The sequence below is a fragment of the Lithobates pipiens genome, unplaced genomic scaffold, assembly GCF_037356315.1.
Source record: "Lithobates pipiens isolate NorthernLeopardFrog02 unplaced genomic scaffold, aLitPip1_a1.2 Scaffold_19, whole genome shotgun sequence".
Lineage (NCBI taxonomy): Eukaryota > Metazoa > Chordata > Amphibia > Anura > Ranidae > Lithobates > Lithobates pipiens.
Window position 1 is genome coordinate 492,327,884 of NW_027507764.1, and position 27,181 is coordinate 492,355,064.

General features: G+C 44.2%; 1 long non-coding RNA gene across 1 annotated transcript in view; it reads right to left on the bottom strand.

Moving 5' to 3' along the window:
- The window catches only part of LOC143997404 (uncharacterized), an 84,019-nt gene extending 58,962 nt beyond the window's left edge, over positions 1-25,057 (bottom strand). Inside the window, exon 1 of the long non-coding RNA XR_013277683.1 lies at positions 24,989-25,057. This is a non-coding gene — a long non-coding RNA (uncharacterized LOC143997404). The remainder of the gene's footprint in view (positions 1-24,988) is intronic.
- Positions 25,058-27,181: the final 2,124 nt, after the last annotated feature.

The following is a 27,181-nucleotide window of genomic DNA, read 5'->3' on the forward strand; positions in this document are numbered from 1 at the left end:
CCAATTCCATTTTCAGATCAAGTAATTCATTCTCGGGCAATCGACACTCCATTGCCCTCGAATCGATCACTATCCCCAAAAAACTCAAGTCCGTAACTGGTCCCTCTGTTTTATCCCCCGCCAACGGTACCCCGAACTTACCTGCAATGTGCTGCAACGTAGACAGAAAAATCGCACCCACACTGGAGGCAGGCGGGGCCCACGCACAGAAAGTCGTCCAAATAGTGGATGACCGACTCCAGGCCCGAAACGTCACTCACCACCCACTCCAAAATGAGCTAAACGCCTCAAAGTAGGCGCAGGAAATGGAACAACCCATGGGCAGGCACTTACTCATATAGAACTGGCCCCGCCAATGGCACCCCACATCTGCCTTGGCCATAAGAGCCCCCCATCCAGAAAGCCTGACCCACCTCACCGCCGCATCAAAAGACGTGTATGAGACCGTACACGCATCAGGGCCGATGAAGTCATTGACCGACCCCCCTTTAGGAAAGGACAAGTGATGAATCAAGCGAAATTTCCCAGGCTCTTTCTCAGGAACTACACCCAGCGGGGACACCACCAGGTCGCCCCACGGTTGCACTTCGAAAGGCCCACCCATCCGGCCCAACGCCACTTCCTTGCCCAAGTTTTCGCCTACCACCCCCCGGGTGTACCAAAGCCGATCGCAAGTTCCGGGCCACTGGGGGCACCTCCGCCAATGAACAAGGAATCCTGAAACCGTCCCGAAAACTCCAAAATCAACCCCCGCGCCGCCTCACCATCCGGATACTTACTTAGGAAAGGAAGTATCCTTTCCAGGGTTACCGGCGTCATCCCTTTCGTGAGCAACATCGCCGGAACGCTTTCCTTTCCTGAAACAGCGGGACAGTGCAAGGGCGCCGCCGCAGCCGGAGCACTCGTGCTTAAATCGGCACGCTCTCCCGAATTTACAAGCCCCCCGTTAAAGGGCCAGCACACACCCCACTTTTTCCCGGCCGGCAGCCCTGAGGACAACACACTCCCGCCCCCCCCTGAAGAAACGGAGCAGGAGTCCGAGCCGCAGACATAAGCCTCATCCAGAGGCTGATGTCTTTGTGGTCCCAGCGTAGTTCCGGCCGCACCGCTTACTGGACTGTTCGTCATAACGCAGCCATGCCACCCCCCCCATACACCCGATAAGCCTCTCCAGTCGCGTCCATACAGCAGAACAACGCCGAGCAATGCTCGGGGTTCTTCTCCCCAATCACGCTAGCTAAGCCAGCGAACGCCTGAAGCCAATTGGAGAAAGTGCGCAGAATCAGCCGATACCTACGCTGCTCCTCGTCGTCCTTTTGGAACTGTCCGGCTTGACCCTATCCAAGTTGAACTTCTCAAGGGGGAGCAAAGAGAAAATCTCCACATACTCACCCATGCCAATATTCTCCCGCACCTCCTGCTTCAGGCACGCCCCCACCGGGCCCTCGAATCAACATATACTTCGCACCGGGCAGCATCCGCAATCCTGACCACATCGGTCCACGCCCCAGGTTCCGTGACCACTGGGGGGACCCCCGTGCCCCCAGGCCCCATGTCTACCACCTCCCCAGAAGCCGCAGCGGTTGGGGGGTCCACCACCGGCGTGGCCCCGGACCCCCCTCCCCCCGACCCTGGGCCCGCAGCCATCCAGGGACCCACTTGCGGCGCCCCCGAACCCCCGGCAAACTTACCCACCAGGGCCCGCAGCCCCTCCAAGAAGGTCCTGCAGCTGTCCGTGGGCCCCCCCAGGGCGACATGCCCCACCCCCGCCGACCGGCCCTCTGCCCCCATCCCCTTGCCGTTCTGGGATACCGGGTCCCCCAGCAAATCCCCCAAGGCTTCCGTCAGAACCAAAAGATCACGTGACTTACCTGGCCGCACCGGGGCCTTGCCGACAGTCATGGTTTTGTGCGCTGCATGTGAAAATTCCTCCTCCTGCGACAGCTCACCCTCGGACTTGTCCTCCGCGGTGCGCGCTGGGGGCGCCGCCATCCCCCTGGGCGAATCGCAGACCTCCTGGTCAGCGCGTTCAGGCGCCTCCCGCAGTGCCTGTGGCCCCCGACCACCCCCGGCATGCTGGTGTCCAAGACCAGCCCTGCCAGGCACCTAGGTGGCTACCTTCATCCCACCCGCCCCATCCCGGGAGCTGCGACCCCCCCCCGTGCCAACCCTGCCCCCCCACCGCGCGTGTCCCCATGCTGGAACCCCCAGTCCGAGGATCCCCCCCTTCCGCTGCACCCCCAAGGCGGCTGGACCCAGAGCCCCCCGCCCGTTCCCCCCCCCCCCGTTCCCGGGTGCCGGCCCGACCCGGAGCCGGCGCCATTTTGCCGCGAGGCCCCGCCCCCCTCCGGTCGGCGGCGCAATGACCACCCGGACCAGGGAGAGCCAGGCACCTTCCTCTTCGCCGGGGGACCGAGCGGTCGGCCCCCGGGCTCCGACAGTCACGAGGTGGACGAGGTGTAGGCCCTGGGGAAAAAACGCACGCAGCGGCGCCTCACCTGCATCACCGACATCCTCCGCGGCGTCCTCCAGGTCCCCGCAGCCACTCCGCTCCGCACGCCTCCGCCGCCCGTCTCAGCCTCTTGAAAATCACATCCAGGTCGGCCATTACAGAGGAGCAGAGAAAAACTGCCTCCTCTGTGTCACGCTGGGATCCGAATGATCCCCTAAAGCCACACCCCTCCCTTTTATATGACCCCTCCCCTACACTGAACCTGCTTCCTGCAAACCTTTTTCCTCAGCTCCACCCATAAAGCTTAACCCTCTGTGTCCCTCATCCACACTGTCATGTCCAGCACTCCTTATATCATTGCATTCTTAATCCGTGCTTCTCTTTCCTGTAGGTAAAAGTTAAAAAAATGACCATACAACCACTTTAAAGAAATCTACTGAGCTGGCCAGAACCACCTCTGCAGGGAGTCTATTCCACATTTTCACAGCTCTTACTGTGAAGAAACCTTTCCGTATTTGGAGATGAAATCTCTTTTCCTCTAGACGTAGAGTGCCCCCTTGTCCTCTCTGTTGACTGTAAAGTGAATAACTCAACACCAAGTTCACTATATGGACCCCTTATATAGCTGTACATGTTGATCATATCCCCCCTTAATCTCCTCTTATCAAGAGTAAATAAATTCAGTTCCTCTAATCTTTCCTCATAGCTGAGTTCCTCCATGCCTCTTATCAGTTTGCTTGCCCTTCTCTGCACTTTCTCCAGTTCCCTGATATCCTTTTTAAAAACTGCTGCCCAAAACTGACTGCATAGTCCATACCTCTCTTAATACAAGAAAGGACTTTGCTCGCTTTGGAAACTGCAGCTTGGCATTGCATGTACAGTGGTGTGAAAAGGTATTTGCCCCCTTCCTCATTTCCTGTTCCTTTGCATGTTTGTCACACTTAAGTGTTTCGGAACATCAAACCAATTTAAACAATAGTCAAGGACAAAACAAGTAAACACAAAATGCAATTTGTAAATGAAGGTGTTTATTATTAAAGGTGAAAAAAAATCCAAACCATCATGGCCCTGTGTGAAAAAGTGATTGCCCCCCTTGTTAAAACATACTATAAGGTCGCGTACACACGGGCAGATTGTCTGCCCAACTAAGTTCGTCAGACAATCCGACAGACAGTCCGTTCAAAATTTGCATGAACGGACTTGACCACACACGATGAGCAGACAGTCCGCTGAAAGCGTGCGCGATGACGTGTACAGCACGTACGACGGGACTAGAAAAACGACGTCCTATACACTGCAATGCAACCTTCGGCCGTGTAAATCCTTTCTGAGCATGCGCCATACTTAGTTCGTCCAACTTGCCTACACACGAGCGGACTGTCCGCTGAAACCAAGTTTGGACGGACAAAACCAAGTTTGAACGGACAAAATTTCGGAAATTCCGTAAGACTTTGTTCGTTTGACAGTCCGCTGAAAAAGTCCGCTGAAGCCCACACACGAGCGGATTGTCCGCTGAAACACGGTTCAGCGGACTAAGTTGGACAGACAATCCGCCCGTGTGTACGCGGCCTAACTGTGGTTGTCCACACCTGAGTTCAATTTCTCTAGCCACACCCAGGCCTGATTATTGCCACACCTGTTCACAATCAAGGCATCACTTAAATAGGAGCTGCTTGACACAGTAAGGTCCACCAGAAGATCCTTAAAAGCTACACATCATGCCGAGACCCAAAGAAATTCAGGAACAATTGAGAAAGAAAGTCATTGAGATCTATCAGTCTGGAAAGGGTTATAAAGCCATTTCCAAAGCTTTGGGAATCCAGCGAACCACAGTGAGAGCCATTATCCACAAATGGCGAAGACATGGAACAGTGGTGAACCTTCCCAGGAGTGGCCGGCCGCCCAAAATTACCCCAAGAGCGCAGCGACGACTCATCCAAGAGGTCACAAAAGACCCCACAACAACGTCCAAGGAACTGCAGGCCTCACTTGCCTCAGTTAAGGTCAGCGTTCATGCCTCCACCATCAGGAAAAGACTGGGCAAAAATGGCCTGCATGGCAGAGTTCCAAGGAGAAAACCACTGCTGAGCAAAAAGAACATCAAAGCTCGTCTCAATTTCTCCACAACACATCTTGATGATCCCCAAGACTTTTGGGACAACATTCTGTGGACCGATGAGACAAAAGTGGAACTCTTTGGAAGGTGTGTGTCCAAGTATATCTGGCGTAGAAGGAACACTGCATTTCATAAAAAGAACATTATACCAACAGTAAAATATGGTGGTGGTAGTGTGATGGTCTGGGGCTGTTTTGCTGCTTCAGGACCTGGAAGACTTGCCGTGATAAAAGGAACTATGAATTCTGCTGTCTACCAAGAGATCCTGAAGGAGAATGTCCGACCATCTGTTCGTGTACTCAAGCTGAAACCAACTTGGGTTCTGCAGCAGGACAATGATCCTAAACACACCAGCAAGTCCACCACCGAATGGCTGAAGAAAAACAAAATGAAGACTTTGGAGTGGCCTAGCCAAAGTCCTGACCTGAATCCTATTGAGATGTTGTGGTATGACCTTAAAAAGGCCGTTCATGCTCGAAAACCCTCTAATGTAACTGAATTAGGACAATTCTGCAAAGATGAGTGGGCCAAAATTCCTCCAGGACGCTGTAAAAGCCTCATTGCACGTTATCGCAAACGCTTGGTTGCAGTTGTTGCTGCTAAGGGTGGCCCAACCAGTTATTAGGTTTAGGGGGCAATCACTTTTTCACACAGGGCCATGATGGTTTGGATTTTTTTTCACCTTTAATAATAAACACCTTCATTTACAAATTGCATTTTGTGTTTACTTGTGTTGTCCTTGACTATTGTTTAAATTGGTTTGATGTTCCGAAACACTTAAGTGTGACAAACATGCAAAGGAACAGGAAAAGAGGAAGGGGGCAAACACTTTTTCACACCACTGTATATAGTTGTCCCTGAAGACTTTACTACACACAAGTGGGCATCCCATTTTCCCCATGCAAGTTTAATCCCCTAAAAAAACAAAAAAAAACCCCAAAGATGTTTGGACTGTTTCCTGACTACGTGTGCTGTGGAAAATGTTGTGTGCCTGGCTGTGCATGGTGGCGGATCCCATTCACCAGCGGCTCCTGTGATAGGAGATTGTGACCAGCTCTCAATTGAGCCAGTTCACACATGTCCGTGGTGGCTGCAGAGCAGCTTGTACAGGGGTCCTGTGCGTCTTTGGCTCAGTTTCAGGTAAAAATTCAGGCCTGATTAGTCCGGACCCCCTGCTGTGAGCAGCGTCCACACAGGGTGAACCCAGCCTTAGATATAACAAATAGCACTTGTTCATGTTCTGCAGATTAGCATTTAGCATTAGTCATTTATTTCTCTGTTACTTTGGACCCAGTCCTGCTGAGCTTTTGATGCTCAGGGTGTTATCCTGACCTAAAGTTTGATTATCATCATTACTGCTCCTGTGTTCTCAACTGAACCTGGATAGTATTCTGAGTAGTGTCATTGACATGGTTGTGACTCCAGCAACAGATATTAATCTGCTGATTTATGCAACACCCTCAGATCATCCCATAAGTACAGAGTGTCACTGGCTCCGCACATTCATCAGTCAAAGTAACTGGCAGAAAGTGAATGGAGATAACAGGCCACAATGCTGATTAGAGGGTATTTTGTTTATTTGAGAGCATTTTATATAGTACAGTATAATCTGGAAACAGCCACTCTAGTCAATTAAAGTGGAAGCCCTTTCTTAGAACATGGTGACTGGCTATTGTACGCCTGTCAGTTTTGCCCTCTCTCTGAGTAGCCAATTCTTGCTTTAGAATAGGGGTAGGGAACCTGTGGCTCTTTTGATGGCTGCATCTGGCTTTCACCTCTCAATCCGCGGATTGCGTGGTGTGCGGATCTGTGGATTGAGCCCATAGGAAAGGCCGCAGCTTCGGCCTAGCTCCAGAGCTGCGGCCATCTTGGTACACCCAGCGGCGGCCTAGGTGAGCAGTGCGCTGACGTCATCATCACCCACCTCAACTGCTCGTGGATCTGCCTGCCTGTGTAGTGGTAAGCAAGCAGACAATCGTAGGGGAGATGTGGATATTACAGTGGGGGAGATGATGTGGATATTACAGATAGAATTGAAATTAGTTGATTAATCGATAAAAAAAAAAATTTGTTAGTTTTAAACATATTGTATGGCTCTTGCGGAACTACATTTTAAAATATGTGGCGTTCATGACTCTCTCAGCCAAAAAGTTTCCCTACCCCTGCTCTAGAAAGAAATCATTTACATATGTTTCAAATAGGGTGCTTTATGCAATGACATAGCTCCTTAGACTCAGTCTGCCTGGACAGTATGATCACCTGCTGATTACCCCTAACGTTGGGTGTTCTACGTGTATTAATGTTGCTACAATATGTAAAAATTGTTAGAAATGGATCTCTTTGTCTGATCAGGTATCATTGAAAAGAAAATACTCTTTTTATTAAAGAATAGTTTCTTCAAAGTAACTTAACAAGCATGCCAGTCTACGTGATCATTAGATGTCAAAGGTCAGATAAAAGTAAGCATCCGCTGGCTACTATCATTAGTGTTATTAAAAGAGCAGTTGTCTATGAAGTTTTTGAATGTAGTACTTAGAATAATAATAAAGAAACCACACATAGAACAAGGAAACATATCATTGAGGGTTGTGTGTATGAGCTCTTTCATTTGTTGGGAAGGATAAAGCTATTTACGTGAAAACATGTGGTCAGTGCCTAAACAAGAAGAAAAGTTAAAGTGGATGTAAACCCTCACATATAGCCAATGAAGTGAACAGCCTCAGAGAACACAGAGATGAAACAAATCTCCCTACATAAGTTTTACATGTATGTCTGCTGTTTTCAGCTTTATATACTGTTTAGAAAGTGCACATCGTGTTAGAATTTTCACTTTTCTCATTCTGCACTGTGAGAGAAGTCTTTGATTATACCGGGAGACAGCTGATTGGAGGAAAGGCACACCTCCCTCTCCAGATAGGCAGTGAGAGCTGTCCAGTGAGTAAAGCAGCTTTCTGCTAATCTATTTATTGCACTCGCCCCGACACAAAATTTCAGGCTGGCTTTATCTCCTGTGTCGGAGAACTAGTCAGAAGTCATCATGCTGATAACAGAAGACCGGAGCAGGAGAAAGCCACTGGACCTAGTGCTTTGAAGAGAGATAAGAAAACACTGCAGATATATGTGCCCAGCTCAAATTTCATGAATCAAGTTCACATCCACTTTAAAGTCCTGAAATCTTTCTTATCTCTCCAATGTCACAGAGGAGTCACCAGTGTTAAATTCAATCAAAAAAAAAATATAAAGACCTAGTTTTGACTCAACTCCACAAATCGCCATGTTTGAAAAAAAGAGGAAAAGAGGAGAGAGTATTTCTAATTTACAACTGCCAAATATTAATCCCAAAATATACAGTAGAAATAGATCATTTTATTCAATAACCATAATATAATAAAACATAACATATACAAAATGCATTTTAAAATATTGGCCATGTTTTTTTTTAAAATGAATATTGTATATGCCATATTAAATGATAGTTATTGAATAACATAATTAAATTATTTTAATTATTAATTATATAATATATATAATTATATAATTAGATATATTTAATTAAATAATTAATTAATGAAATACATATTTTGAGGATTAATATATGGCAGTCATACATTAGAAAAACTCCCCCTCTTTTCTTTTTTTTTTTTTTTAATCAAATATGGTGATTGTACAGTTGAATCAAAACAAAGTTTTTTGTTTTGTTTTTTCAAAAGTTTTATTTTTTTTCAAACTGCATCAACTGTAGAATAAATTCACTGTTATCTAGGATCTCTGTGTTGCCCACATCCTACCAGCACACTTTTATCATTGCATTGCATGTCTAACATGACATCTGCTGTTAGTGAACGTAGCTGAATGCTACCCATATAGTGCTTAGTTTTGACATATATTCAGTTGACACTTTCCTGTCATTACAGATTGCTGTCACAGTAGACATAATCTGTCTATGCTTCACAATCACCTATGGCCAGCACTGTAATCCTGAACAAAAATAATTGAGTGCACTACAACTAGTTTTTATGGGCCATATCTTAATATGTGCTCCCTACAACCAGTGTGTGTATGTGTGTGTGTTGGGGGGGGGGGGGGGGGTAAGTCAAAGATGGCCATGAATAAGTATTCAGTAAAGCAAAGACTGTCCCTGGTGTTTTGTGCGTGTGAAAACTTAATACATAACTTGAGTCTCAGTAATAAGAATGAGAGGACTGAGGCCTATGACCAAGGCCTGTGATATATTCTAATCTTCCTGAGCCTTGCTCGCAAGTTGGAGATTAATTAAAGATTTGAAGACTGCAAGAACAGTTGTACTTAAGATCTAGTCCTTGACACATGAATAACCTCAGTGGGGAGCAGGGTTGTGAAGTAAGGAAAAAAACGACTTCCCTAAAAAACAGGGCATGTAGCTCTGAGAAATGAAGCATGAAAGTACCTTTGATTGACCATCTGTGCAGGGCCGTCTTTAAGGCAGGGCAAAAGGGGCAGCTGCCCAGGGCCCTGTCATTGTTGTGGGGCCCAAAGCAGCTGCCTCATACATGCCAACTATCCCAATTTACATTCCCTTGTCCCTTGAAGTTTTAGTCATGTGCTGCTACTATGGCTGCCCAGCTCTGCCCTATTGTGTACAGATGACTCACCTGCAGACCCTGTGTTTACGTGTAAATACTGGCATTCATATGTAAATAGCAGTGACATGCATATGTAAATAGCTGAGGCCAATGGCATTGATATGTAAATAAAGGCAGCATTCATAGGTATATCATGCCCCCCTGCAGTGAGGAGAAGATGTGCTGTAACCTATTGCAACCAGTGAGCAGTATTACTGTACAGTAATCTCTAGCAGCCAATCAACAAGCAGAAATGTGCTGTAACCTCTAGCAACTAATCAATCAGCCTTAAGGAGTGCTGTAACCTCTAGCAACCAGTCAGTAAGCAGTAATGATATGCTGTAACCTCTGGCAACCAATCGCAAACGCTGCCTGATCTGATACAGTAAACTGATTTTAAGTCTAGCTGCTATTTATTTTATGTCTCCGAGAAGGTGGAGAGCAAATTGCATGGGGGGTGGGGAAATTTTTTGCCCCGGTTCTAATCTATATTAAAGATGGCCCTGCATCTGTGGTGGTCTCCACTGGGGAGCATCCGTTGCTTATTTCCCTCACCTCACTGCTTAGACAAATGCAGTGTGTGGAACTTTTACCACCACCCCATAGCCATGAACAATACCTTCTACTTTGCCCTACAAAAATATATACGGTTGCTTGACCAAAAACTCTCCAATAGCTCTCCTGCTCCAAAACCTGGCATGTGTGTACCAACCTGTGATATGACAGCTACTCAACATTGCCAGTTTGGAAGTAGGAAAATTGCAAGAATGCACTGTATTTTAGACAGCCACTCCTGGACATCTAGGATGTATACTGAGATATATATTTAAAAGGGTAAACCTTGCGCTTGGTGTCGTGAAAATACAGAGTGCCGCAACCAAATCCCGAATACTGAATTGAAAAGACTTTGTGAATAAAACTGGTGCACTAACTCTTTAAATAAAGGGCTTTTAACATGTGCAGAGTGTTAAGTAAAAAAATTTGAACTATTTCATACAAATATGTCTCAAAGACCTATATACATAACAAATTTAAAGAGGAAGTAAACCCTGATGAGTTTACTTCCTCTTTCATTCCCTGCAAAGGCAAAGCATAATGGACTACTATGCATCGCATAGTAGCCCATTATGTGTCACTTACCTGACACAGGAGCCAGCGAAGTCACCGCTGTCCCCTGTAGTCCGCCGCATCCATCTTGTTGGTGGGGTCTCGCAGCTCCGCCGCTGTCATTCGGCGAAGCCGCGATGACATCACTCCCGCGCATGCGCACGGGAGCCGACACGCACGGCAGCTCCGTCGCTGAGAATGCCGCGCAGAGTGCGCCTGCGCGCCGCTGTCTACGGCGCATGCGCCTTAGACAGTGGTGCCCGTTTTCGGGCAAATATCTCCTAAACCATATAGGTTTAGGAGATATTTCTTGGACCTACAGGTAAGCCTTAATCTAGGCTTACCTGTAGGTCAAAGTGGTTTGTAAGGGTTTACAACCACTTTAATATATATACAAAATATTATCAAAAAAGTCCATAATCATTGAATCCATGCTAATCCAGTTGTGTCAGAAATGTGCTCAGTGCTTCACACTGAAATAAAGTGCCCCAGTGCAAGCAAAGGTTCTCCTCACTATAAAAATGCAAGCCTCTTACCAGATACAAGAGATCTAGAAATCAAACTGCGTTTATGGTATCTACGGATACAGTAGCTGGTGCTCTCACCATCAGGTATCTCAATGATCTGTAGATTCTGTCAAAATAGAAATGGCTGCAGTGTCCCCACGGCTGGAATTGGATCTGACAAGTGTTCCACGATCCCCATGATTAATGGGCAGGCATATTATGCATGAAAAACAAGAAGCGAAATGTAATAAAGTTTAAAAATTATGTCTTCAATTAAAAATTTTGCCTACATGTATCCCAAAATCAATACACAGTGGTAAAAAGCAAAGCCATGGGACCATCCGACCGGCTTGTGTGGACGTCACACACTAGATCCGTCCAATGCGTTTCCCCAAAACTGGTGTTCTCTGGGATTGGATACTGTATAAGCACTTCATTTAAAAGGATAGCGCACCTGTTTTTTTTCCACATGTATACCGAGATATCTTAAACTTGGGTGTTTCCTCCAAGTTGGGCTTATTCGATAATGATGCCATCAGTTTTCAACCTAAAACCTACGGGCACTCGGTCAGTCAGTTTTGAATGCCTCTGGCCAGTTTGGGCTGGTTTTAACTATGGCAGCATTTTTAATCGCACTGATCGCTGTATAAATAGGAATGGTCCCAAAATAGCACCAAAAGTGTCCGATCTGTTCACCATAATGTCGCAGTCATGTTAAAAATCACTGATTGCCGCCATTACTAGTAAAATAAAAATTATTAATAACAATGCAATAAAACTATCCCCTATTTTGTGGACGCTATAAATATTGCGCAGACCAATTAATAAACGCTTATTGCATTTTTCTTTTACCAAAAATATGTAGAAGAATACGTATCAACCTAAACTGAGGTGATCAAATACCACCAAAAGAAAGCTCTATTTGTGGGAAAAAAAAGGACATCAGTTTTGTTTGGGAGCCACGTAGCACAACCGCGCAATTGTCAGATAAAGCGACGTGGTGCTGAATCGCAAAAAGTGCTCTGGTCAAGAAGGGGGTAAATTCTTCCAGGGCTGAAGTGGTTAATGAGTACATAGTCACAATGCAGTCTTTAGAGGTGTACAGCATGAACTCGCCCTGACTTCTACAGTTCAAATATATCAGGTCTGCCCTATCCTCTCTGCCTCTGCACCGATCAGCGATCTCTTTTGTCCCTTCCATTTATAAAAGGGGCATTGAATGACATGTAGCACCAAGAAAAGGACAATTTAGTTTCTTGGAAGAGGAGGAGGAGGCGGCTTCATTAATTGCTTGAGCTCCTTCACCTACATACCCCTCTATGGACCAGCATTGTTAACATTTCAGCTATGGGCCCATTGATTTTGCAATTACTTTTTGTTGCAAACAAAGCTTTTTTGGCAGTACTGTTTCCCCCCCCCCCCCCAAAAAATTTAATTTAGAAGTAATCATTTTAAAATGGTTAATGTTACTATAGATAACAGGTACACATTTGGGATTTGTATGTTTATAACAACACTGACATTTTATTTCTGGCGCAAAATATACAGAAGTTATAAATAAAATATTAAATATAATATTACATGTACAAAGGTAATACATTTTTATATAGACTTGATTGCAAAAATATAAATAATGAAAACGGAAATAGCATGCACATGAAAAAATACCCACCAACCCAATAATGATGATAATATTAATAATAATGTAAAAAGGGTTAATTAGGATTTCCTAAGGGATAATATGAGGTTAAATAGGATTTTCCTCCGTCTGCAGAATCTGACCATTGCGGAGACGGACGATATCGGGTGTCTGCTGATGTTCTATGTTTACCATAGATTTATTATCATTTTTATTTTTAATTTGTATATCACTTGCACATGTGATTTTCTCATGCGTTTATGTCACACACATATGAGTCTTCTTGTCAGTATTTATGCACATATTACTCTCATGACGTATACACACGGTCGGAATTCTCGTCGGAAAAAGCTCTGATGGTTTTCCCGACAGAATTCCAACGGAATTTGGCTCAAGCTGTCTTGCCTACACACAGTCACATCAAATTCCGATCATTTATAACGCGGTGACATACAACACATACGACGTGGCTAGAAAAAGAAAGTTTAATAGCCAGTAGCCAATAGCTTCTGTCTCGTAGTTGAATCTGAGCATGCATGATTTTTGGCGTGTCGGAATTGCATACACATGATCGGAATTACCGATAGAAAGTTTTTCCGTCGGGAAAATTGAGAACATGCTATCCATTTGTGGCTGGCGGAAATTCGAACAGCTAAATTCCGATGGAGCATACACACGGTCGCATTTTACGATGCAAAGCTCTCATCTGTCTTTTTCTGGCCGGAATTCCGGTTCATATGTACCCGGTATCGGTGTTTATTTGCACATCACTATTTTCACTATGTTTGACTCACTAGTTAAACATCCACTCCTATAGGTGATCCTGGGGGGGCCAAGGTTCCAAAAGCACTGCATTTTATATTTCCTTTTTTTTTTGGGCTAAATTTGGACATCATATCTGCAAACCCCCGGTCACGCCATCACAGGACTGAATCTGGAGGCTCTGGTAGGTCCAAGGCTGTACTAAAGTAGGAGCAGCATAGGTTTCTGCTGCAGCTCAGCACAATAAAATTGGTGACTGTAATAATGGAAGAACCGATAGGAAGAAAAACACACTTCTCCGAACAAACCAGGAGCCAAACATGCTTAGATTGTGTAGCCTCTAACCCCTTATACTGACCAGTTGCTTGCTTAGTGTCTACTACCAAAGAAACCTACATGTATTCAAATATTATGGTCTACCTTGCAGAATCAGTAGACTGGAATTATGAACAAATACTTAACAGCAAGTGCTGCCCTTGTTTATTCATAATATACAGTGTCATAGTGTCAGCTCAGCATTCTCCATGACCAGTAGATACTGACATGATTTGAAGGGTATAAAGGTGGCATATTACTGACTAAGACTAAGTAGGCTGATGGCACCATGTTGCGGTGACAATGTTCCTTTACATACTATTGTGTTGGCAGTGATCATATGTCCTAAATGCACATATGCTACATGGACCAAAAATAAATTGGTGCTGAAGTAACAGGATGGATGGCCCTGTTGATATAACAGAGTAATAAGTGGTAAGTTTGTAGACATTTGCAATTTGTTTTGGTCTGAATATAAATTCAGACGAATGTTTGGTTATTTGGAGATTTGGATGTATCCGAATCTTCGAATAAAATGGTAATGAATTTCGTTGAAATTCGCTTAATTTTGTTTCGTATATTGATTGTTTTCTAACGAGTTCCACATTTCTGGAACGATTTGGATTCAGATCGACCGATTTGAAGTCAGTGTGAAGAAGGAGTGGGACATTTATTTTTAGTATTTAAATAAAGTACTTGTCAACACATTCGTGGTGCGTCTTTTTACACTTTTTTGGCTGAATGAGTAGGGGTACTATCCGGGGGGGGGGGGGGGGCTCACTTGCATCCCCCGTCCCCCCTTTTCATGGCCTGCCAGGATGCATGCCTGGATAAGGGCCTGGTACGTTGTTTTTTCTCAGCATTTTTTATTGCTGGAATACTTTTGTTTATAGTTAAGCTGTCAGCGGGGAAGCCCACTGACAGCTGATGAGTCATGGGTTATTAACCACTTCAGCGCTGGAAGATTTGACTGCTCAATGACCAGGCCATCTTTTGCGATACGGCACTGCGCCGCTTTAACTGACAATTGCACGGTCGTACAACACTGTACCCAAACGAAATTGACGTCCTTTTCTTCCCACAAATAGAGCTTTCTTTTATTTGATCATCTCTTTGTTTTTAGTTTTTTTTAACAGTTATAAGAGTGATGACAGAAAAAAGGTTCATCAAGTCTGCCCCTTTTTCAACCCCATGTTTAAATTCATAATATATGTGTACCACTACCACCATGGATTAAAAAAAAAAAATAGGAAGGTAGGGGAAGGAAGTTTTGAAGTTTTGGGGAATTTAATTCTCTGCAATCTCCAGGAGACAGCTGCCAGATTGGACACCAGTGCCCCTTGTGACCTGCATGCCCATCTTGGCTAGGCCAGAGCTTATTTAAGCCCCTGGTCCCCTGATTTGGCACACAGTCTGTGATTGGTTAGTGTAGGGTCAAGTTCCCCATCTGTTAGGGGCAGTGTTTAGTGTTAGAAAGAGGCTCCAGAGAAGTAGGGACAGTGGAGGGATCACGGTACTCTCCACTTAATAAGCCTCCAATTTGGGTCAGATCAGCCAGGCTGCACTCCCACTCCTCGTTGCATAATGGGAAAGGATCTTAACCTTGAAATGTAGGCTTCCTCCTCCGGTTTGCTGCATATATACACTTTATTTTCTCCCAAATCGGGGGAAAGTTTGCAGTGACCTAGTCTAGAAGGGACCTGTTGGTATCATTTAGACTAAGCCACAGATGGGTGGGATAGGCACTTCACCCCTAGTAAAAGAGAAAGTTGGGGGGGGGGGGGGACTGTGAGATAGGAAGGTAGGAGAAGACAATATAGGAAGAAAAAAAAGGAGGCGAGATGGAAAGAAAGGGAGGAAGAAAGAAAGGAAGGAACAGTATAGCAAGATCTGCAACAGAAAGGAAGAACCAACTCCCCTAAATTTCAGTTTACATTTCAATCCAGTAATAAACTGACTGCAATAATGTCCCTGCTTGCTGATTTCGTCTTCATTGACATTGGTACAAAGTGCAATTTTGATGATGCAAGTGTGGTGAATATAAATATTCATGAGCCACTGTTGCTCATATCATTAAAGTCATGCCTGGGCTCCGGACTGCAAGCCGGCTTGTTGAAATAAGATAAATATATTCTAAGTGTGCAAAATCTGAACAAAACTCTGGATAGCGGCACTCCGGATTGAGTAAAAAATAATAAATAAAGTGCCCTTATTTCTTCAAATGCAAGTGCAAAACTCCATTGAACAACACATCACAGCAAAGGGGAACAAAAAATAGAACAAGGTTTTGACGCGTTTCACGCTACAAACAGCGCTTACTCGCTGTTTGTAGCGTGAAACACGTTAGAACCTTGTTCTATTTTTTTTGTTCCCCTTTGCTGTGATGCGTTGTTCAATGGAGTTTTGCACTTGCATTTGAAGAAATAAAGGCACTTTATTTATTATTTTTTACTCAATCCGGAGTGCGGCAATTGAGAGTTTTGTTCAGATTTTGCACACTTGGCTTATGCAATCAGCCTGCACCTGTAACCCCTACCTACCTGGAGAGCTAGTAGCCTGTCAGTGGATTGACCTGAAGCGGTGAAATTTCTGTTCTCTTTGTCGACTTTCTGGATCTCTTGCATAAATATATTCTACTAAGAAACAAAACTACAACAAATACCAATGGATTTTTACTAACTGCTCCTTCATCTGGATAAAAAGACACGTTTCCAGAAATACTTTGCACTGTCATCGTTGCTTCCCTAAAGCAAAAATCACATTCTTCCTTTTTTTGTGAGCTGTACAAAATCATTGCATCTTTATGTTCTTCTCTATATTGCTTACACTTGTTTTATAATATTTCTTATAATATTGCTTACACTTATTATATAATATTGCTTATAATATTGCTTACACTTATTTATCGGTGACTCATGGAAATTACAAAACACAGTAAAAACAAATGTATTGTTGAGATTCTTAAACGTCTACACATGGATTGAAGTTATCTCCCCTGCCAGCAATTCGGTGGGATGGACGCTGCTCTTCCCTCTGCTGGACAAATATTCCCAATTGACACAGACTGTGGTGAACTAGTAACTTTTTTTTACATTCTCACTGTACAGAAGTAGTATATACTCTTGTTAGGATATCTAATAATTAATAAAGTAGAACTTTAAGGTAATATTAAAAATGGGTGAGCAGGCAGTAATTTTAATGCAGAAGAGACATGCTTTGTCTCTGGCATTAAAGTTACTTGCCTGCCTGGCTCTTTATCGTGAGTTGCCCAAAATCCGACCGCCTGAAGATGTAAGTGGCTGGGGAGTGAGCTCGGGGGCGCTGCATAGCTGAAGCCGAGGTGACTATAGTTCCGCTTTAAGGTATTTATTTTCATTTATTTATTACAGGTACTTGTATAGCACCGTCAATTTACGCAGTGCTTTACATATATAATGTACATTTACATCAGACCCTGCTCTCAAGGAGCTTACCATCTAAGGTCCCTAACTCACATTCATACATACACATATTAGGGCCAATTTAAACAGGATCCATCCAATTAACCTACACTGTCTTTGGAGTGTAGGAGGAAACCAGAGTAATGGGAGGAAACCCACGCAGACATATACATAAAGCCAGAAATGTTTTTCTTTGTCTTTGTCTTTTTTTTCTTTGTTTTAAAGCGGTATTGATTTTTTTTTTTAAAAACACCGCAAGGCAGGGATTTTATAACAAAAGAGACCCAAGTGATCAAAACCTTCATAAATGCACCCCCCCCCCCCCCCCCCTACACACACACACACACACACACACAAGCAGTAATGTGAACTGAGTATAGCACCCGCTGTGTGCTGTGGTGATGTGACTCCTGTGCACATGCAAGAACCAGCCATTCAAGCCGCCAAACAGGCAGAACCAAGAAGGAAGACTAGATGAAGATGGAAACACCTGAGACCAGCGGGAGCAGTGACAATACAGCTCTGAATAGCTCCATTGACATGTAAGTCTGGCATAATATGCTAGTATACAGTGCATACTAGCATACTATGACTTAAACCTACAGGGGGGCCTTTTTTTAACCATGTTTACTACTGCTTTAAAGTGGTTGTAAACCCTAGGACACAAAAAAAAAAAAAAACCTGCAAGACAAAGGCATAATAAGCTTGTATGCATAGCATACTACCTCATTATGAATTACTTACCTGAGATCAAAGCCCCTGCAGCCATCCTCATACACCGCTCCGGCGGCCGACATCGCTCCCGGATTTAGTTCTGGGTATTGCAGGCTCCAGCTCTGTGATTAGCCGGAGCCACGATGATGTCACTCCCAAGCATGTGTGCGGGAGCCACCGGTAATGGCACACTCACTGAAGCAACGGCACGTACGTGTCTTCACATACTTCAGTTTGCTTTAGTGCGCATGTGCCGATGACGTCGGCACATGCAAATACAGGGGATATCTCCTAAACTGTTCAGGTTTAGGAGATACCCAGGGTAGCTACAGGTAAGCTAAGTTATTATAGGCTTACTGTACCTGTAGCAAAAAGTGTGTTGTAAGGGTTTACAACCACTTTAAATACAGCAGGAAAGAGGAGCAAAAGGAAATGAAATGACATAAGTGAAGGGCATGCATGACAGGGTTAAGCAGGGCTCAGGGAGAATAGAGTTTATGTAAAAGATTAGGAGATTGGTGGGTTAGGCTGGGGATTGGAGCTAGCTGCATGAAGCACCAAGTGTGTCCCTCCCTAGCTCAGTGGTAGCATTGGGAATGAGCTGTGAGGAGCTTCAGGACCATGACTGAGGTAGAGGCTTTACTGGACAGGCTTAGGGCGGAAGCGGTGAAAAGGGGGGATGGATGGCTGCAGGGTCAGCTTATAGCGCCATTAGGAGAGGGGTCCCAAGAACTAAATAGAGCAGGGAGAGAGTCCGCACGAGCTCGGCGGTTATGGCTGCCAGAGCACTTGTCTCCAGACTACCCCCCAAGGCTCAGCGGCAACATGGAAGTCCCTTGAGGGCCCCCTGTGAAACGATCACCAGTACACACAGCGGGGGGTTCTGGGAGGAATCCCCGGCATGGCCGTAGCATGGCTAGTGGGGCTGCTGTAGGAACTGCAGCCCCCACTAGGCCAAACACGCGGACGGAGACGGAACATGCGGAAGCCTGCCTTTTTCCAGAAAAACGTGAGGACGGCATGATGGAAGGTGGAGTGGAGGACAATTCTGAGAAGAGAGGAGAAGGAGAAGTAGAAGAGGCCAGATGGTGAGAGCCTGGAGCCTGGTGAGAGCCTGGAGTGTGGCTTTGTGGGTTCCGTTGCTCCCACTGGGCTCGTGATGGCAGCTCATGTGCCTTCTTAAGGTGGTCGCCCCTAGGTGAGTGTTGGCCTTACCGCGACTTATGCCTTGACTGCAAAGGCTGTAGATGGCAAAACTATTGTCAGCAGTGGACTCGTTAAAAAAAGCCCACACTGCGGAGCCATGTGACGCCGTCCTGGGAGCGCCAGATGTGACCGTACATGGTTGATGCCTCGCTCCTGATACATTAGCAGTCTGGTTTGTCCCTGCTGTGCAATGTAAGTTTCGCCTGCTTCTCCTCCCTATCTGCTGGTCCATATCTCCCTCTGAACTCCACTCCTCTTCCTCTCTTGTGGGCACCCACGTGACATCACTAGACACGTCATCATCAACGTCACCTTCCCCACCGCTATAATTAGAGATCTTGGAGTAGGCAGCAACACCGACCAACCTCCTCCTTGGGCTGATCTGGGTACTGTCGTCAGACTGCGAGTGGCGGTTGTTGCTACCTCCTCTTCCTGATCCAATGCCAATAATGGCTGCGTATCGGCAATGTCTTGTGAAGGATCGGAAAATAATTCCTGTGACTCAAGCGGAGGGTATATGGTGGTGGCGGTGTTGGTGGTAGTGTCTTTGGGGGTGCACACAGCAGAGAGTGAAGAAGGTGCAGATTGAGAGGATGAGGAGGGTGCAGAAGAGTAATGCTGAGAGAGCCACTCAACCAAGTCTGGTGCGTCCTTTGACGTAATCAAATGCACCTTCTGCAATTTGCCACTTTGGCTCAAGCCTGTTGCTCCTGCCCTACCCCTACCACCCCTGCGGAAGGGTCTGCCTCTTCCTCTGCCTGTCATTTTTTAAATGACCCTGTGACAAAAGTCTCTAGAAAAGTGCAGTATGTATGTGGAAGAAGGTATAGGGCACCCCACTTCAATCTGTCGTTTTGGGGGGCCACTGGTCTATCAAACCAGTTATAATACTTTTTTCTAATTGCGTTTGTCACTCTTTGTAGTATCGCTGCAGAAACGCTCAGCAGTCACAATGCTGCACAGTAGAAATGCACTATACTATGCTTTCTATATTTGCAAGTATTTTATACGTGTATTACACCCCTATATACTGCACACCAAATAGTACACCTATACCAGTCCTTAAAAGGACCTTTGTGGACCTAATAGTAGCTAGCTAGTAGCTAGTGAATTGCAGACTGTCCCTGCTCCAAACACCAAACTGTCCCTCCCTACACTCAGAAACGACAGTTGCAGAATTGGTCAGCAGCACTGCATGCAGTGCACTATAATATGCTTTCTATATTTGAAAGAAAGTACATTATACGTGTATTACAACCCTATATACTGTACACCTATTTCAGTCCTTAAAAGGACCTTTGTGGACCTAGTAGCTAGGGAATTGCAGACTGTCCCTGCTCCAAACACCAAACTGTCCCTCCCTACACTGAGAAAAAACAGCTGCAGAATCAGTCAGCACTCAGCAGCACAGCAGTGCACTATAATATGCTTTCTATATTTGAAAGAAAGTATATTATAAGTGTATTACAACAACCCTATATACTGTACACCTATACCAGTCCTTAAAAGGACTTTTGTGGACCTAATAGCAATAGCTAGTGATTAGACAGACTGTCCCTGCTCCTCACAGCATCCTTTCCCTACACTGACAAAAGACAGAATGTAAAATGGCCGCCAGATCAGGTCTATTTATAAGGGGGTATGTGCATGTGGTGAAATGTCTCAATTGGCTGTCCTGTACCCCATGATGGATGTGTCATGGGTCAAAGTTCTTCACAATGTAAACCAATATGTCCACCGCGAACAGCGCCAGAAGTCCATCGGTTTGGCGAATCGCGAACGAGCAAACTTTGCCGTGAACCGACTGCCGGGCGAACCACAAGGCCATCTCTAGTCATAGTCACATTTTTCTTCCTCAACTTTGGTCTCATCTAACCACAGCACTTTCTCCCAATCCTTCTCTGAATAATTTAGATGTTCATTAGCAAACTTCAGACAAGCCTGTACATGTGCCATCTTGAGGAGGGGGACCTTGTGGGCACTTCAGGATTTCAGTTCATGGTGGCGTATTGTATTACCAATGTTTTGTTTGGTGACTGTGGTCCCAACTGCCTTGATATCATTCTCAAGCTCCTCCCATGTATTTCTGGGCTGATCCCTCACTTTTCTCATGATCTTCCTCATAATCAGGCAAAATCTTGCATGGATCCCCAGATCAAGAGCGATTGTTGGTTATTTTGTATTTTTTCCATTTGTGAATAATTGCTCCAACAGTTGTCACCTTCTCACCAAGCTTCTTGCTGATGTTCTTGTTGCCCATTCCAGCCTTGCGCAGGTCTACAATCTTGTCCCTGAGATCCTTTGATAGCTCTTTGGTCTTGCCCATGATAGTGAGGTTTAAATGGAAGAAAGAGATTCTGTGGACAGGTGTCTTTTATACACATAATGAGTGGTCGTTAGGAGCACCTTTATAAATTGTCAGGACTAATCTGTGTACCATACGAGCACATACTCTAGTGTGTCAGAATTATTGTTGGTTGGTATTTATAATTTATTTTACTCACTGAAATGCAACCCAATTTATAACATTTATTTTATTTTTGTGTTTTTTTCTGGATTTTTGGTTTATATTCTGTCTCTATCATTTAAAATACACCTATGATAACATATAGCCCCTTCATTTCTTTGTAAGTGGGCAGACTTAAAAAATCTGCAGGGGATCAAATAATATATTTTTTTAGCCACTGTATTTGCTTCACGTCTCACCCTCCTCTGCAATCATTTGACTGGTCGAATGAGTAGAATACATGTTAACCTGTTGCTCCCAGTGGTTTCTCCCACCAGCCTGTATGTTTTTTATTGACGTACGGACCGGATTGAGAAACAACAGCAAGCAGCACGTTATTCTCACACCAAAAAGGGTGTAAATACTTGCAAGGGACAATGAGCAGTGAAGCAGCAGCTCCTTAAGAAACAAGCCATCGGGAAGGTAAGACTAAAGGATTATGGGAAATGAATCCTATAATTTTAAGCTCCATCTATTGGTTATAATGTGGTATTTTTTCAAACCACTCTATTTTTTATAAATAAAATTTGACCCGGTGATGAACTATAAGGAGAACATTCAATTTTGCCCCATTTGCACAGAACAAATATACCAGCAGGTCCTCTGGATGAATAGTTATACAAACTTTTTCATAAATACACTCCTTTAAGTTTCAGTAGCGGGTTCATCTTGAGGGAGTAAATTGTAGTTATTATTTCAGTGTGTGGCATTAGAAATAGGCAATCAATATGATTATTCAGATCGGATCTGTGATTAGCCACTTTGTATTATTGTAAAATGATTGTTAGCTATAATAAGCAGCACTTTCACTTTTTCTTCAGATCTCAGTGTTCCTTCTCAGAGATCCTTATCTGAACTAATACATGAACTATGAACTTCCTCCTTGGAGTGGGATAGATAGATTTCACAAAGTCTGTACACTTATATTTGGCAGTTAGGTTCTATTGAGGGGGGAAATGATAGGGTAACGGCGCCAAATACAGATAACAAATAATTCTAATGCTGCACTTAAAATTAGTAATAACTAATAACTCATAAAAAATAAAAATAAAGGGCACAATAGACAAATTATAATAAATACACAGTGTTAACCAATTAATAAAGTGCATAAATTCATAATAAATCTGAAATGTCCATGACAAACATTTGTGATCAAATCTTCTTTTATATGCTCCAACACCTTGAATTCTAAAGTGCAATGTGCTTCAAAAATCTCGTTGATAAAAGTGCTTCACCCAAAGTGATAATGAAATGCACTCACCACATAGCCTTGGCCATCTGGTGAGTGCATTTCATTCCAATCATTCATGTGCAGGAAAGACCAGATCCCAATCCAATATGCAATTTTAAACGTAAATTCTTCACCTTATGTATCCTCTACTGCATTTATCCGACTTGCATCAAGTGATTCTGTGGAATTTGCTCTGCCACAAAGAGCCACAGAAGGCAGGAATAGTGTAATATTGCTTTTTAATTGCTTAAATATAGCACTTACATAGTCCAGCATAGGTTCAGCAAAACAAGCAGGGAAAGCAGAAGCCGGTCCGACACCGCTATATGACACGTGGCATGTACAGTGCGTCTCAGCTATCCGAATGGAAGTGGAGGGCTCCTGTTAATGTGCATGTCAAGCCTCGCTTCTATGCATTTCATGCTCAAGCGCACGTCATCAGGAAGTGAAGGGGTTATATCATTGAATTGGGGATTTCTCTATAAATTCATGGCTTTTGGTCACTTTGTGACCGAGGCTATCTGGTGAGTGCATCTCCCTATCACTTCGGGTGAAGCACTTTTATAAACGAGATTTTTGAAGCACATTGCACTTTGGAATTCACGGTGTTGGAGCATATACAAGAAGATTTGATCACAAATGTTTGTCATGGACATTTCAGATTTATTATTAATTTATGCACTTTATTAATTGGTTAACACTGTATTTATTACAATTTGTCTAATGCGCCCTTTATTTTAATTTTTTATGAGTTATGTTCTATTCATCTCCTTAATCTCAAGTTATGTTAGTTTTCGTAATGTGTGACACTTGCTTGTGTGTACGTGTCAGTACTCAACAAATTCTCTCCAAGTCAAGCTTACTATTTATATATTGACTAAGGCTGGATGACTTTCTCAAAGCTGTTAAAAGTTTAATTCTCAAGTAGCTGCAGCACGCATGCAAGTGCACAGCCAACAACATTTTCAAAAGGTTTAGGCCTCATGCATACTAAGCTGTTTTTTTTTCTGCTTTTAAACACCCCTCCATGTTAGCCTGTGTGCATGCACACATAGGCGTTCAGAGGTTGGGCTATTTAGAGAAATAAAAACAAGCCAGCGCATCCAGGAGCAACAGCGTTTTGTCAGAAAAAAACACTTGACGCATGTGACTGCTCATGGACAAATTCAAAACATGTATTAATGCTAGGCACGTCAAGTGCTTGAAACTTAATTCATTTCAATGGCCAGAATAACTATTCTGGCCAATGAAATTAATTAACGCCCCATCACTTGACGTGCCTAAGCACGCCTAAATGCTGCTGCCAGGAGGAAAAGCATTAACGCGTAACTGCAGTCTGCTCACATCATTTCTAATAAAAACCTCTTTGCCATTTTGAAGCTTCCCTCCAACCACTTTGCATATTATTTTATCTATACTGTGATTCTGTACTTGCCAAATATGCTGCAGAAATCTCCCTCCACTACGTCTGGCTGCATCATTTTAACTGTGGGCAGCTGAAGCTGCTGCCTGTTCAGTTCCTGGATTTACACAGACACACAGAGGCACACCTCCAGCTCTGCAGCTCTCATTGGCCCTTTTATGACTCAACCCTCTTCCTTCCTGGCAAACTCTCAGATGAGAGAGAGAGCTGTGCATGTCATAAGACTAGGTTAATGACCAGACAAGGAACAGGAAGTGTTCTGTATAAGGTATTTACTGGCAGAAAAAAAAAATATTTTACTATCCAAACTTAAAACAAGGGCAGAAGATTTAATAGATGGAAAAAATGAAAACATGACTGAAGAGCCACTTTAAGGACAATTGGGCAAACACCCTCTGTGCACGAGGTCTTAAAATGGGATGCAACTACATTCTTGCAGCAAAAAAAAAGTTTCTATGTAAAGAATATTCCACTGGCTATCAGAATATCAAAACATGCTTTTGAGATTTGCTCATTATTCTATGTTACTATTGCTTGCTTTAAAGTCAACGTGTTTATTGCCCATGCTGCCCTGTTTCTTCCCAGCTTAGGCCAAGACTGCAATAAAAACCTGCCAGAAGGTATAACCTTTCCCCATGTATCTAAAACTAAAGAGCTAAAAGTTAGTGGAAGTTTTACTTTAATACTGTAAAAGGAAATATTAGATTCAGGGCCCGGACAAGGGGTGGGCAGGAGGGCCAGCCGCCCTGAGTACAATGGTTTATTGCAGGGATAGGGGTGCCCTGACACTAACCCAAAGGGAAGTGGGGGCACAGTTTGGAATCTATGCCCTGGGCGCTGTATGACCTTGTCCCAGCACTGGTTAGGTTAAAATGTTGAATCTTGTGTGAATACTACTCTTATGCCCCCCATCCCCATTATATAACACTACCATTATTATACTGCACTCTTCTGCATTAAAGTTGCTTACCTGCCTGCCCGCATTGTACACGGAATTGCACACACGGCCGAAGATCAGTACTTGGAAGAAGACTGGCCGAAGATGTCAGCGGTCATTGAGGGAGCTTCAAGACACTGCAGTGGAGATAAGTATAGTTCTGCTTAATAAATAATCTTAATAAACACATTTGAAGTAAATGACTTGCCTCGTCCTCTTACTATGCCACCGCACACTTCCTGTACCCCGCACCATCATTTTCAAACAAAGATGTCATGGGTCGGTGGCATAATCTTCCTTACTGTTTGTTAGTTTATGAACAATAAGAATGTGAACAATTCTGCACTTAGATGATAATTAGCAGTAAACAAATCCTGCTTGAAAATGAAGCCACTAGCACAAGGTAAAGAGATACAAAACCATCAATCAACATCAATATACAATATAATGTGCAGTGCTATTATCAAAAATACAGCCAAATATATTTTGCATGTCCCTGGTTTTTGTGAGTTGTGCTGAAGTGAAGCCTGAGGGATTAACTGGATTGTAACACCCATTGTGGACTTGTTTGGGATTTTCCCTAAAGCGCTAACGACTTCTCAGTAGTAGTAGAGCCATTGGGTTCTGGTAAACATCCAACCTCACTCCTGTCTTTAATGGATTTATGGGAACTTTCCTTAGGATATTTGAAGCACCTCCTACACCTTTGTGGATCTTATTGTGCACATGAGCACTGTTACTTACTGGACTCATTCATACATTATGTTTTGGCTGTATTTTTGATAATAGCATTGCACATCATATTTTGATGCTTACCAAGAATGCCTCATCTCATGCACCATATGAGATCTGGGGCGGCTTGTTGCTGTTCAATAACAAGCCATCCCAGGTCTTGTGCAATACATGTGCAAGCTCAGGTGACGCGCATGTGTGCCTCAAGAAAACCAGAAAGTACAAGATTAAAATGGCAAGTAACAATAGCTGGCTATTATAGGAATCGCCCATCCATATTATCTATGTAGTGGCCATAACCCTTGCAGGGCAGCCTTGACTTATTGGGCTTACCGGTTACCTCCTTGAACGCTGACACAAATAAAGTCCTTTTGAAAGGTTTTATTCTTCAGTAGTAACATCCAATAACACAGTCTCTCATGGGAACAGAGGACATGGGTGAAGAACTCAGGCACCTTGAACTGCAGGTCTAGCAAAGTCTCTAATTTCACCCAGAGAGTAGACACTCGCGGCTGGGTACTTCAAGGCTGAACAGATCCCTAGCCAGAGATCATGGCAGTCAGCACATTGACTCAAAACTTGAAGCAATTCTATGAATGTGTACAAGTTGTAACTAAGGGCGAACAGGAACCTTTTCCTCAGTACCTGGAACGTTCTCTGTCTCCACAATGGTACTGGAAAACGTGAATTCGTCAATGTCCTTCCCAACTCAGTAACCAGGCACTTCTCAGGATGCCACTTGTTGGCCCTCCTCCGAAGAGTCCTCCCCCAGTCACTTCCACGAGCTGTGGTGCCTCTCCATGCCGAGTGCACACCCGGACACCTTGAATCCTCCCTCAGTTACTGCGCCTCGGACCAGCTGGGTCCAAAACTCGCAAACAGACGAATCCCTACCCCAGACCAAACAGGTCCATTGGGGCATCTAAAAGGAACATTTGGGGGATGTCAAACACCCCGTGACCCCTCACAGGGCTATCCCGGTCCTGGAACCAGAACAGACCACACAGGCCTCACGAACCCCTCTCCTTGAACCACGTGACCCCCACTTCTTAAGTAACCCTTCCCAGACTCCTCAGCGGGCCCCGGCACTCCCACGGATTGGTTCAGAGAAGGCTGATACCTAAAACATCCAACCAGGCCTAGTTCTAGCCTATCATGTGCACCTCAATGTTCACATGACCAGGCAGAACTTCTAACACAGCCCGGCCAGACTGAAGTTAAGGCCAACCTATGTAATTAACCCTCAAAACCCCTACTGTTCTGAGGCAAAAACGTAATTTACATGCGTGTGACATTTTGTCCAAAATATCATCCGCTACATCTACTACTTACAAAGAACACTTTATTTAGATTTTACTGGTTTTCCTCACGATGAACATTTTTCCACCATCTCAATGTTATACCTTTTAAGCAATGCGTAAGTTGACACAGAGAAGATTGATTGATATATATGTTGTGATGTTGTTACATACTGATTCTTGTGCTTTTTCCAAT